This window comes from Cyprinus carpio, unplaced genomic scaffold, assembly GCF_018340385.1.
Source record: "Cyprinus carpio isolate SPL01 unplaced genomic scaffold, ASM1834038v1 S000006586, whole genome shotgun sequence".
NCBI lineage: Eukaryota > Metazoa > Chordata > Actinopteri > Cypriniformes > Cyprinidae > Cyprinus > Cyprinus carpio.
In genome coordinates this window covers 120,900-132,838 of record NW_024879239.1, presented here as the reverse complement: position 1 = coordinate 132,838, position 11,939 = coordinate 120,900, and the positions used below count along the sequence as shown (strand labels likewise).

Genomic DNA, 11,939 nt, shown 5'->3' with positions numbered 1-11,939 from the left:
GCACTCAGCGGGTGTTGCAGTTCATCAGTCCAAAATGAATAAAATAAAGCGCATCCATTCATAATAAAAATAGTGTCTCAAACAGCTCTGGGGGGTGAACAAAGGCCTCCTGTAGTGAATCAATGCATTTTTGTAAGAAAAATATCCATATTCAAAATATAATAATCAATTTAATCTAGCTTGCGCTCACTGTTGTACACGGAAGCAGCTCCACGAGGATGACTTGTGTACACTTTGGGTTTGTCAGACAGGATGAGTACTGCATTGAGTTCTTTGTCGAGGCTTATTACGCTTAACTTCAGTTCAGATATGTATTCTCATCCATGCATTGTTTTTATTTGTTCTAACATGTCAATAACTTTAAGTAGTCCTGGGTTCCATTCTTCGTACGTTGCTAACTCAGTTAGCTGGATTTTATTGTTGACGGTTTGGCATGATCTTGGATCATTTGGCTCTTCGAAGCTCATCCTGGAGTTGCTGTCATAGCAACATGTCCGTAAGCTTAAACCGGCTCGGGAGCAGCTTATTTCATGTAAACAGGATTAGATTGCATCTTTTTAAGCAGAACTGATACTTAAAATCTGTCCGTTACCATCGCTACTTTATTAGTAGAGTATCCTACTAATCCAGGGATAATCATTTAAAATAATAATCATTTAAAAATTAATTTAAAGATTATATAATAATGTTGTGTAGTCTTTAATACTATAGACACAGCCAGTTTTACTCACTGAAAGATTTATTCGGCATAAAATAATTACTTCATAATTGTATTCGAGTCTTACACACAGATAATGCAGAGTCGTGCGTTAATTTGGGTGGTGACAGATATTATGGGAGTGGCTTGATGGAGCGCAGGAGATGCAGATAACATGATCTTGACCCTTAAGAAACTTTAATTAATGCTGTCACGTAAAAAAAGCTGTTCAAATATAAAATTTAATTTGAAATATGAATTGCTAATTACTACTTTGAAATAAAAATGTAAAGCCTGTTCAAATAATAGAAGTCGTGAATATAAATAATTGGGAATCATGTAAAAAAAAAAAAAAAAAAAAAAAAAAAAAAACAGTCCACATTTTCATTTATCTATTATAACATTTATGTAGTTTTGTTCTCTTGGCTGTTTCCTTATAAAAGTCCAGAAATTTGTCAAGTTTTTCGTCAGGTGTCTTTTTTAATTATATGATGTCATTACGTTGCTGTCTTGCCGCCAGCCAATCGCTACATTGCTGATCGTGGTTTAGAGTATCGATACATAACCCCTTTTAAACCAACCCATGAACCCGCAATTATCTCAGATAACTCAATCCAGCCATACTAATCATCAACAACAGGTGCATTCGAAGAACCGAATTAGCCAGATGCTGATTAGCATGATGATATCATCATCTTGGATGTGACATTTCATCTCAGTTGTATTAAGTGACGTATGAAGAACAGACCCCTGTGCTGCATTGGATATATTTACATACCACAAACAATACAGCAATAAAATCTTTGAGTAGACACTCTTATTGTCACCACAATATACATTTCATACCACCCAACCCTAAAATAACTTTTTCTTTATCAGGATCCGGTGACAACTAGGGGGTGTCGACAAACTTCCATTGAGGACCATCAGACCACTCAAGAAGAATTACCTCATATAACCAAGATTTAATGTTGTAAAGCAGATTTTGAGCGGATCTCCTTCATTCTGCCGCCAGCTCCCCAGACCCTCTGGGTGCACCAGTTGTGGATATTACAGGCCAAACTTTGGGTGAGGATCTTTCTCCCACTTTTCACCACCAAACCTCTTCCTACATGTAAACAGTTGTTTAGCACACTGTTGTCTATATTTGAATGGTTCATTTTTAGGCTGCAACCATTATCTTAATAATCCAATAATGTTTTAGATTAATTTGATAAAATGCCACATTTTGTTTTCTTTATATATTAAAAAGGCAAGTTATTCCACAACATTTCCAGTCTTCAGAGAATGCAAATTGAAGAACAAATACGTTTGGAATGTAGGCTATGTGATACACCATGAAAAAAAATAAATTATAAATTATAAAATAAAGTTTGTCCGGAGTTGAAAAGCAGAAGCCAGTTTAACCCAATTAATTGTAAAGAAAAACAAAAGGACAAACTGTTATGACTCATAGGTAGGCTATGTTCACACTATCACTGTTTGGGAGTAACAACCGCATCTACTTACAGATGTGAGTCTCAATGTTCTCTACACACAACTGCTTACAATAGTGTTTTGAATGCTGTCTGTATGAACAAGTAACTAAAGACAAGGAGTATTCTATTTGTGATTATTTCCTCTAATTAAGCGGTTCTCAATTCCAGTCCTCGAGTATTCTGTTTGTGATTCCCCCCCCCCAGCTCTGCACATTTTGTACATTTCTCTTATGGCTTCACAGGTTTGTTCTGTTTGAATGTAAGTGTCCTGCGAAGTGAACATCACAGGATATTCCACCATGATTCCAGTTCGAAGCAAACATATATGTTCCATTCAAAGTGCACTGAAGTGAGTGAGATGTGAATTTAAATTGTATTTATTTACAGAGGTATATGATGTCACACTTGTCCGTGTGTGAAGATGTTGTGCAGCACAAATCCATGAATGAATGTTCTGAAGTGAAGTAAACTTCAACAGATTAACCCTGCTCAGGGAGTAGGGAGCAATGGACACTGTGTAGGGACCATGACAATGGGAACAGTTTATCAGGTGTATTAACAAAGAGAGACATGCAAAATATGAAGAGCTGGTGGGCACGAGGACTGGAGCTGAGAACCGCTGCTCTAATTAAAGCAAAGTAGTATAGTAAAGTATTATCAAAGATGGCGACATCCATACAACTAAAAGTCTTATCACAATTGACACGACGAGTCCAGTCGAGGCAAGACTTATCTGTTAAATCTGAACCAGCAGCAGCTTTTATAACTTGGAGTAGATAGGATTATTTGGGTCACATACAGAGTACAAAACTTGTAAAGGGGTATACATGTAATTACTAGTTACATGTAAAACAAATGCTATGTTAATTTACTATATTCAGAATATACGTGTATATACACGTGAATACATGTTCCCCATAACAGTTAACATTTAATGGGTGTTTTGTTTTTAGTATTTTTAATACGTTTTATGTTTTAAAATGGCAAGCAAACAGTTTTTTGTTTTACCTTGTCATGTTTGTATTTTAACCCTTTTTTTTTTTTTTTTTCTAATGTGTAGCACAACCTACATAAATACATTCACTATATTTGGTTTTCTTTGACCAGTTTTCACATTGTTTGGAGGACAACATCGGGCAGGATGTAGGGGCCCACAGTTTGGGCACACATACACAGGGCAGCTTTGGGTTAGTTGCTCTGTGCTGTTTTTAATGTATGGTAGTCAGAACTTTGTTCAGTTTTAGTCAGCTTTCACAGCAATACTGCTAAATGAGCAATTATCTCTATCAAACATGGACCTTAAAGGGATGGTTCACCCAAAAACATTATTCAAATAAATATTGTGACAGTCATGTTCATGAATCTGATTTCAGTGGCACAGCTGTGTAGTATCTAGTACAGAGGTTGTTGACAGTATTGTGTGCATTGTACATGGTGTTCACTGCCCAATATTGTATTATTGTTTACACCTTCAGTAACATTATTTCCTTATAAAATGCTCTAACATTTTTTTCCACTTCTTTTCTCCACCAGACACCCTAGGACAACATGCTAAGAAGCACAGATCTACCGATAGCCCTCCATCATTCCCACATCCATCTTGCAACAAAGTTTCATTAAGTGCAGTCCATAATCAGTGTCTGCCAAACACGGCCTGCATCTTGTCCATTGCAGATGTTATGGATTATTCTATTAGAGATCTTTCTATTAATGTTAATATGTTAATATGTAGTCTGTTATGTTGTGAATAAAGTCAACCCCCCCTCACCTCAATGCTTTCAGCAGTTAATACATAAAAGTGTGTCCTTAATGTTTTATTAAAAAGATTGTTTTAAAGTTTATTACAGGCTCAGTGAATTTTCTTTCACTAGAAAATAAAGTGTAATATTAACTGTCATAGTCAAGTATGAGACGTTTGTCAGTATCATTAATTCTGTGAGGCAATATGAATCAAATTAACATTTGTATAGCAGCTTCTTCCTGATTCAGTTAAACATCAAGGTTTTTTTTTTTTTCTTGCCTTTGTCACCTTTAACTTTCTCATCGGAAATTGTGATCATCATTATTTGGAAGAAAATAAGAATATGAAAATGGCTTTGGATTTCAATGCATTGCATGGAGTCAAAGAACCACCTGACACAAACCTTTCACCTTCATACAGACATAAATTAAAGTGTTACTCAAATTATCAAGCTTGTAATGTTAATACTAGAAATTCTGAACAGCAGTCAAGTGTGGTAGGCTACAAAGGGTTTAATTTATGCTTTTCTACAAGATAACAGACAAGTAATATTAACCAATGATAACGCAAGTAAAATTAAAGTTAGCTTGAAAAGAGTCACTTTATATAAGAAACTGGGCTGAGATTTTTTTGCATGTATTTTTGTCTACGGAGGGATCAAGCAAACAAATTTGGTTGTGCATGATCGGGTTCCAAAGGGATTCGTGTGTGTGTGTGTTTATAGTTTTTTTTGTGTTTTTGTTTTATTTTTAATGCATGTGTCTAGTTGGACGGGAGCGGCGTGATGCAACGCAATAGGATAATCACTGATATCGTCTACTCTGGAAGCGGGGCGACCTGACAAATCCCCGTCAGTAAAATGATTCCTCGTTCTATTTTCTGGCATCTATTTCGGTCGCATCTGTGTGACATGGTAGTGCTTTAAAAACTCTAGTTTTCCTCATTTATCTGCTTGCTCTGATTGGCGCTGCGTGGCAGCACGTAATTTCAAATGTTGAAGATTCATTGTATAGACGTCGTATAGAGGTAAAGAAGACGGCTCATTAACTGCTAAAAACGTTCGATCGAATGCGATGTTCACCAGATGTTACGATCTTTCACAGACGTCTCCGCAACGTACCTGTGCTATCTGGGGAATGTCTTAATCATGTTTATCTGCTTTTAAATTCATCATGCGTCACATTTTGGATCCCTACGATTTTTAAACTCATGTGCTTTAAGTGTTAATTGTTTTTAAACGTATATTTCTATCCCATAACAGTAGGAAATTGTATTTTAATTCTAGAATTAAGTACCTCTTATTAAAACGATGTAAATTGTTATTTGTTTTTTAAGTGTTAATTGTTTTTTAATGTTTGTTTTTGTTTTATTTGTGTATGTGATTGATATTTTTTGTGTTTTTGTTTATTGTTCCTTGTATTTCTTGTTATAAAGTTTCTCAAAGTGTATTTTTCCTTCATCAAATGGTACATTTTTTGTATAGGTCAATTTTTTATACATTGTTCTTCACGAAAAGGGCTTATAGATTTTGTTTTTTTATACTTTCCATCTCAGCAAATATTGTTTTTATCCTTTCTATTGCAACAAGAAGTATATATCTATAATAAGGATGTGTATAGGCTATAGAATATGAAATAAATTATCGTTTAGTTCATTTAAGAAAATATGGAGAGAAAGAAGTATTTTATCATAAACCGTGATTCACTGTAGTTTTCGAGAGATCCGGTGTTTAATCATCCGCTCACATTTAAGTTACACAATTATATTAATCAATAATAGAAGTAAATGTATCCATTTAACTGTGTATTATTTACTCTACTTCATCCGAATTGCTCTACATTTCCTCTAAAACTGATATGTAAATTTAAAAATTCTGTTTGTACACAGCAAGAAACCAACACTACATTAGAACTTATCTTATAATGTACTTTATGTAATAAAATAGAATTGAGTTGTCCATCACAATATACCCTTCAGTGTGAAGAGAGAATGTGCGGGCCAGGGCCGCAGGACCCCGCCCCACAGATCCCACTGTAACACTAATGAGCGGATGGTATTCAACCATCTGTTTCATATTAATGAATCCTGACTCTCTAACACATTCTGCACTCAGAGACAAGAACTTAAAAAAAAAAAAAAGAGATAAGGACTTTTGTTTTACAACATCCTCCAACATAACTCCCCACTCGGGCGCCGCGATGTCGACAACATCCCAGCTCTAGTGACATTTATTACACCTTCGAGATGGGTCCAGAGATACTCTCGTGAGCCTCAAAGGAAAGACAAACACCCGCCTTTTTACTCACAGCACGACGACATTACACAGACACACACACACACACACACACACACACAAGCATTTCTGGCTCACACATGAACATTTTTGATAAAACTACCTCTAAATTTATTAAACGTATCTCTTTATGTGCTTAGATGTCTTCACGTGATATAGTGGAATAGATATAATGTTTACTGTGTGTTTAATCAAACTTTATATGCCTGTAGTTAGGAACAACTCTGTATCACGTGATATTGTTTTATGGTGTCTGTATGATCGTAGAAACCCGACTGTGACGAATCTCAACGGCAAATTACAAAAAGATGCATTGTTTCAGAAGTACAATCTTTCTGAGGAAAAATTTGTAATTTTGTCATCGCCATGAATTAGACCAGTGGGCGGAAATCAGCAGACAAAGAAGATTTTTCCCGCCTCAGTTTCTCACACCTCATTGGTTCATAAGGTGACATAGGTGTAAACCAACTTTTCCATAAAAACAAAGGAAAACCCTTGCTCGTGGCATTCCGCCAGAGAAAGAGGGGGTTCTCAGCTTCGCAATCGGACTTCTCAAGAAGTCTCTCCATTTGTTCTTCTTTACTTTTTCGTTTTATCTTAGTTTTTCTTTATTGTCTTCTGATATTTGACTTCGTTCAATTGTCCTCACGAACCAAATGAACTTAAGTTTAATCATCTTTTGGAAAAGTTTACATTCACGTTAACCATCGAACTCACGCATCATCTGCTCCGGAACGGACAAGGCAGAAGCTACAACAACGGACAATTTGAGCTCAGCTACACACAAGAGCCAGATCAAAGCAAGTACTTTCTTATATCGCAACTTAAAATTGTTGTTTAAGGTTGTCTAGGCTATTCCACTTTTGTGAAATTATCCAATGACTTGGAGTCTTGGAGCAAAGTTAACTGTTTGAAAATTGTCACTCTGAGATCTGCCTTCCCTCTTTCTCTCTCTCTCTTTCTCTCTCTCTTTCTCTCTTTCTCTTTCTCTCTATCTCATTACTATTTTCGTTCGATTATCTTGTTTTAATTGTACTGTTTGTTTTGCTATATACTCATATTTACTCTGTGTGATTTGTAGTTATGTACTCTTTAGTCCGCTTTTATTAAATACCATAATTTGCTTGAATTGAACCGTTTATTGCTCATCAAGATCGAAGTCCCTGAATTGTGTGATCTAAGCTACAAGCTTTGTTTTCTAGGAATTAATTTCAGTTACTACAGACACAGAAAATATTGTTCTTCCTGATCAGAAGATTAATATTTCTTGGAGTTTGTAAGAAGGGTATTTTTATTGATCTTTGATAAGAAAGTCTAGCATCCAGTTCGCGGGACGAACAGATTGTCTAGATAACTTACATTAATTCTAGTAAAGATTAACTTTAAATGATTAAATATCCCCTCTTTGCGTAATTTAATATTTGTAAGCAATAAGCACATCATATTCATAGACTCATGAATATTCACTTCATTTGAGTTAATTATTCCCCAGAAAGTGATTGTTGCTACACCACAGGCCCACAGGCGAGGTACTGGCTGTGTTAGGAATGAGATCCAGAAGCTGAAACATAGTTCAACATCAGTACATGCACTGTCCTTCTTATACTCCTAATGGCCACCTGTTTTCACCGTTCGAGCAGAGCTCCACAGTCCAAGGCCCACAACACCCCCCCCGACAAAGAGAAATCCTTTTAAAAAAAATTAATATGCTGTTAAATTCATCATTTATATTACAATAGATGTAATGGATAGGGTTAGAGTATATAGGTTTCAAACTACCAGGGGTAGAATGAGTAGGTTTAGATGTAGTATGGTTAACTTGGTTAAGTTTAGGTGTAGTATAGTTAGCTCCGTTAGGTTTAGGTGTAGTATAGTTAGCTTCGTTAGTTTTAGGTGTCGTATAGTTAACTTGGATAAGTTTTATGTGTCGTATAGTTAGCTTCGTTAGGTTTAGGTGTAGTACAGTTAGGTTCCTTAGGTTTAGGCGTAGTATAGTTAACTTGGTTAAGTTTAGGTGTAGTATAGTTAGTTTCGTTAGGTTTAGGTGTAGTATAGTTAACTTGGTTAAGTTTAGGTGTAGTATAGTTAGTTTCGTTAGGTTTAGGTGTAGTATAGTTAACTTGGTTAAGTTTAGGTGTAGTATAGTTAGTTTAGTTAGGTTTTGGTGTAGTATAATGAGAAAATATAGAAAGAAGAGGAAATATAAAATATATAGAGAGAGCAATTCAGATTTAATCAGGCCTTGCCTCTCTCAGACCTCATTGAGGCCCCTTGGGTATAATGTACCCAATTTTTTGATCCAACTTCTCTCTGCCTTGAGTCTATCTTTTAGATCCCAGAGAGAGTTGGCTTGGAGCACCGTGGCTCTGAGAGAGGGAAGGCCGTGGGACATGAAGTGTCTTACAATGAATCTACGTTTTTCTATTTTGTTTATAATGTTATGAGTATGCTGATAAATTCTCTTTCTAAGTTCATTCTTCGTCTGTCCCACGTATTGTCTCTTGCACTTATTGCAAAAGATCATATATACACAGTTTACAGTTTCCACTGAAGTATTTGAATCAACCTGAAAGATCTGTTTACTGGTCCTATTCTTTACCCATCTCAAATACACATAATATTTACACGATCCTGCTTTGAGATTCATATTGGTATTAAGACTTTGTATTTTGCTTTGTACTAAAATATCCAATAGATTTTTATTTCTTTTATAGGCCGCAATTGGTTTGTGATTCTGTAAATGAGAAGTCTCTTTCAAAAACTTAGTGAAATTTTGTTTAGTAGCCCAATAGTTGTGTGCTTTGAGATGAGTAAAAGGTGACCAAAGGTATAATTTTCTCTTCTGTATTTTGAGCTGGCAGTGCAGGTTTCTCGATGTAATCTTTGAATTCTCTTAAGACATTTTTCAGAAACGGTCTCGTATAGCCTCTGTGTTTGAGTGCTTCAAATAAAATTTTGAACCGCTTTTAAAAATTCTTCTTTCTGTGAGCATATACGGTGGGAACCTCAACAATTGTGATTTAAGTATCCCTTTGAAAGTGTGTCTCGGGTGGAAACTACTCCTATGTAATAGGCAGTGTGTATCCGTCTCCTTAAAGTAGACCTTATAGTCTAGCTGGTCGCTCTGTTGAAATTTAGGTCCTTTATAAGTCACTACATCTAAAAAATTGACTCTTTCACTGTCCAACTCAAATTTTATTTTAATAGATCTTTCATGTTGATTCAAGTGCTCAGTAAATTTCATGAAATCCTCTTTTGAGTACGTCCACACTCCCCAGATGTCATCTAAAAATCTGAAATACGAAAACGGTTTAAGTGGTGCCGTAGCCAAAGCAGTCTCTTCCCAATGGGCCATGAAAATATTAGCATACGAGGGTCTCTGGTGTCCCAGGAAGTTTGAGAGCACACAAACACGGAGTTATAATGACAACACGTGTCAGGTTTATGCCGATTGGAGAAAAGTGCTTTTGCACAGCATGTGCAAACATATGTTGGTCCTTGTTTTATTACATCTCTAAAAGTGTTTAATGCCTGTAATGACACTAGATCATGTATTTGAACTGGTTGGCTACTCATGCATATTTCTCTCTGCTGGCACATATGCTTAATTATTTTGTATTTGCACCGTATGTGTTCTGCACACTGTCTCTTGAGTAGTGCACCAAGTCTTTTGTTTTTATAAGATTTAAAAAACCAGTATTCTTTCTGGCGTGCTCTGAAGTGTGGATCATGCTGATAAAGCTGTTTGAACCTTCTCTTTCTTTGTTCATAGAGTGAAGAATCATTTTCCATTCTAATTGTAAAACTATATTTTTGCTTTTGCATGAAAAGCATATCTTTCTAATACCTTTTAGTCACATAACATTTGTGCTGCTCCATATAGTCAGGATTATTCCTGTATTTTAGTTTGTGCATTATTCTTGTAATTTGTACGGATATCATTTTTTTGTTTGTTCTTGAATTTTTCATTGTTGTAGTCACTGATTACCTTACCTCTTTTTCTTTTTCTTTTTCTGTACTCGTCAATATATTTATATTTGTCTTTCATGGCTTGTTTGTGTATTTCTCTGTAACTTTCATTATTCCAATACTTGCTTTTCATGGCTTTCTTTTGTCTTTCCTTGTATTCAGCACATTTTTTGTAGTAATTTTTTATCTGTTGGCTTTTGTTGCCATCTTGATTTTTCTGCCTTCGGGACTTGTTCAGTTTTTTCAGTTGCTTCAAACTAGTAGCTGCACCCTGCACGTTGATTGCAACTGGACCATGCAGGAATGTGTCACGAGAAATTCCTCTGAAATGGACATTTTTACCCCTTTCTAAACGATCAGTGATGTTAGTTGTATCCATTAGATCTAGATCACCTGTCTGGTTCACTTCATTCAGCAGATGATCACCTGATGCAGCTTCATCACATGGCCACTGAATTGGATCTGTGACTTGAACACACTGTTCTGAATCTACAGTAGGATTACTCTGACCACTCTTTAGCTCGGTGTTATCAGAAGAGATGGATGAATGAAAGGGCTCTAAATTATTAAGAGCTTGACACTCGAGGGACATGTCATTGCTTTGACACCTTTCAGGTGTTATGTGCATGAACGACACAGACAGAAGATCAAATTGGTCCTGATCTCTCAGATCAAAACACCATTGGAACACCAGGAGGAGTCTTTGAACCAAGTCTTCTAAAAGAGAGAATGTCAGCATTACAGCTGTACCTGTGTTTTCATCGGCAGGCAAACCATCTGATGTTCTGCAGTGAGAATCAAAATAGCCAAACCTCCCTGAGTGATCTCTGAACACAGCGATACACGATGCTCCACAGATTAGCAGCGCGTCACTCACGTCAGCTCAGAGACATTGCAGTGTGTTCTTGAGGTTTTCATACTCGCCCATAGCTGGTGCATCTTGAAGAAAGCCACACCTCAGGGGATGTTTCAGGATGTTGTAGCAGCATATGTTTGTCTTAATAGTGTTAGGGAGCTCGTCAAAATGTAAAAAATTTTGTATGCACTTTCCTTTTCTTTGCAGCATTTGTTTGACACTAGTATACATGGCATCACCTTTCTGTAGTACGTGATCCAAATCCAAACTGTGCAGCTCATTGCATTCATTGTGTGCACTGCGAGAAACATTCATGAATTACAGGTACACTGACGGCCTCTGGAGTACACACGGTACCTCGCATCAATTTGACTGTGGGATGCCACAACAGATTCATGATGAGTTAACAGTATGGTATACAATTTTGGTACTCAAAATGTCAATACAAAATGTCCACAGACATCTTTGTTTTGCTATACATTTCATAGACATCCACTGACTTTTAAATCAGGTTAATGATATTTTCTAACTCCTATCCAGGGGTGTCCAAATTCGGTCCTGCAGGCCCGGAATTCTCTACAGTTTAGCTCCAACCCTAAGCAAACCTGAACCAACTAATCAAGTTAAATTCTGCAGGACACCGGACCTTAAGTACCGAGTTTGGACATCCCTTCCCTAAATCTTCCCAACATATATTTGAATAAAAACATGTTTTGTAATTTTTCTGAGCTAATTTGAACTCAAATCAAGATATATGAATGATTTTTACAATGTTACGAAACAGTACATTGTATGTGTAGGGTGTAGATAAATAAGATTTTTGTGTTTTTTTTTTCTGTATTTTTGTTTGTACTCATTATGTCTGTACTCCTTAAGTGTGAAATTAATTTATGACTGAATAATTT

The 11,939-nt window shown here is 36.1% G+C and overlaps 1 long non-coding RNA gene across 1 annotated transcript; it reads left to right on the top strand.

Moving 5' to 3' along the window:
* Window positions 1-1,333: 1,333 nt before the first annotated feature.
* Window positions 1,334-3,942, top strand: LOC109105885. Its single transcript, XR_006159529.1, has 3 exons — window positions 1,334-1,765; window positions 3,283-3,362; window positions 3,709-3,942. It is a non-coding gene; the product is annotated as an uncharacterized LOC109105885 (long non-coding RNA).
* Window positions 3,943-11,939: the final 7,997 nt, after the last annotated feature.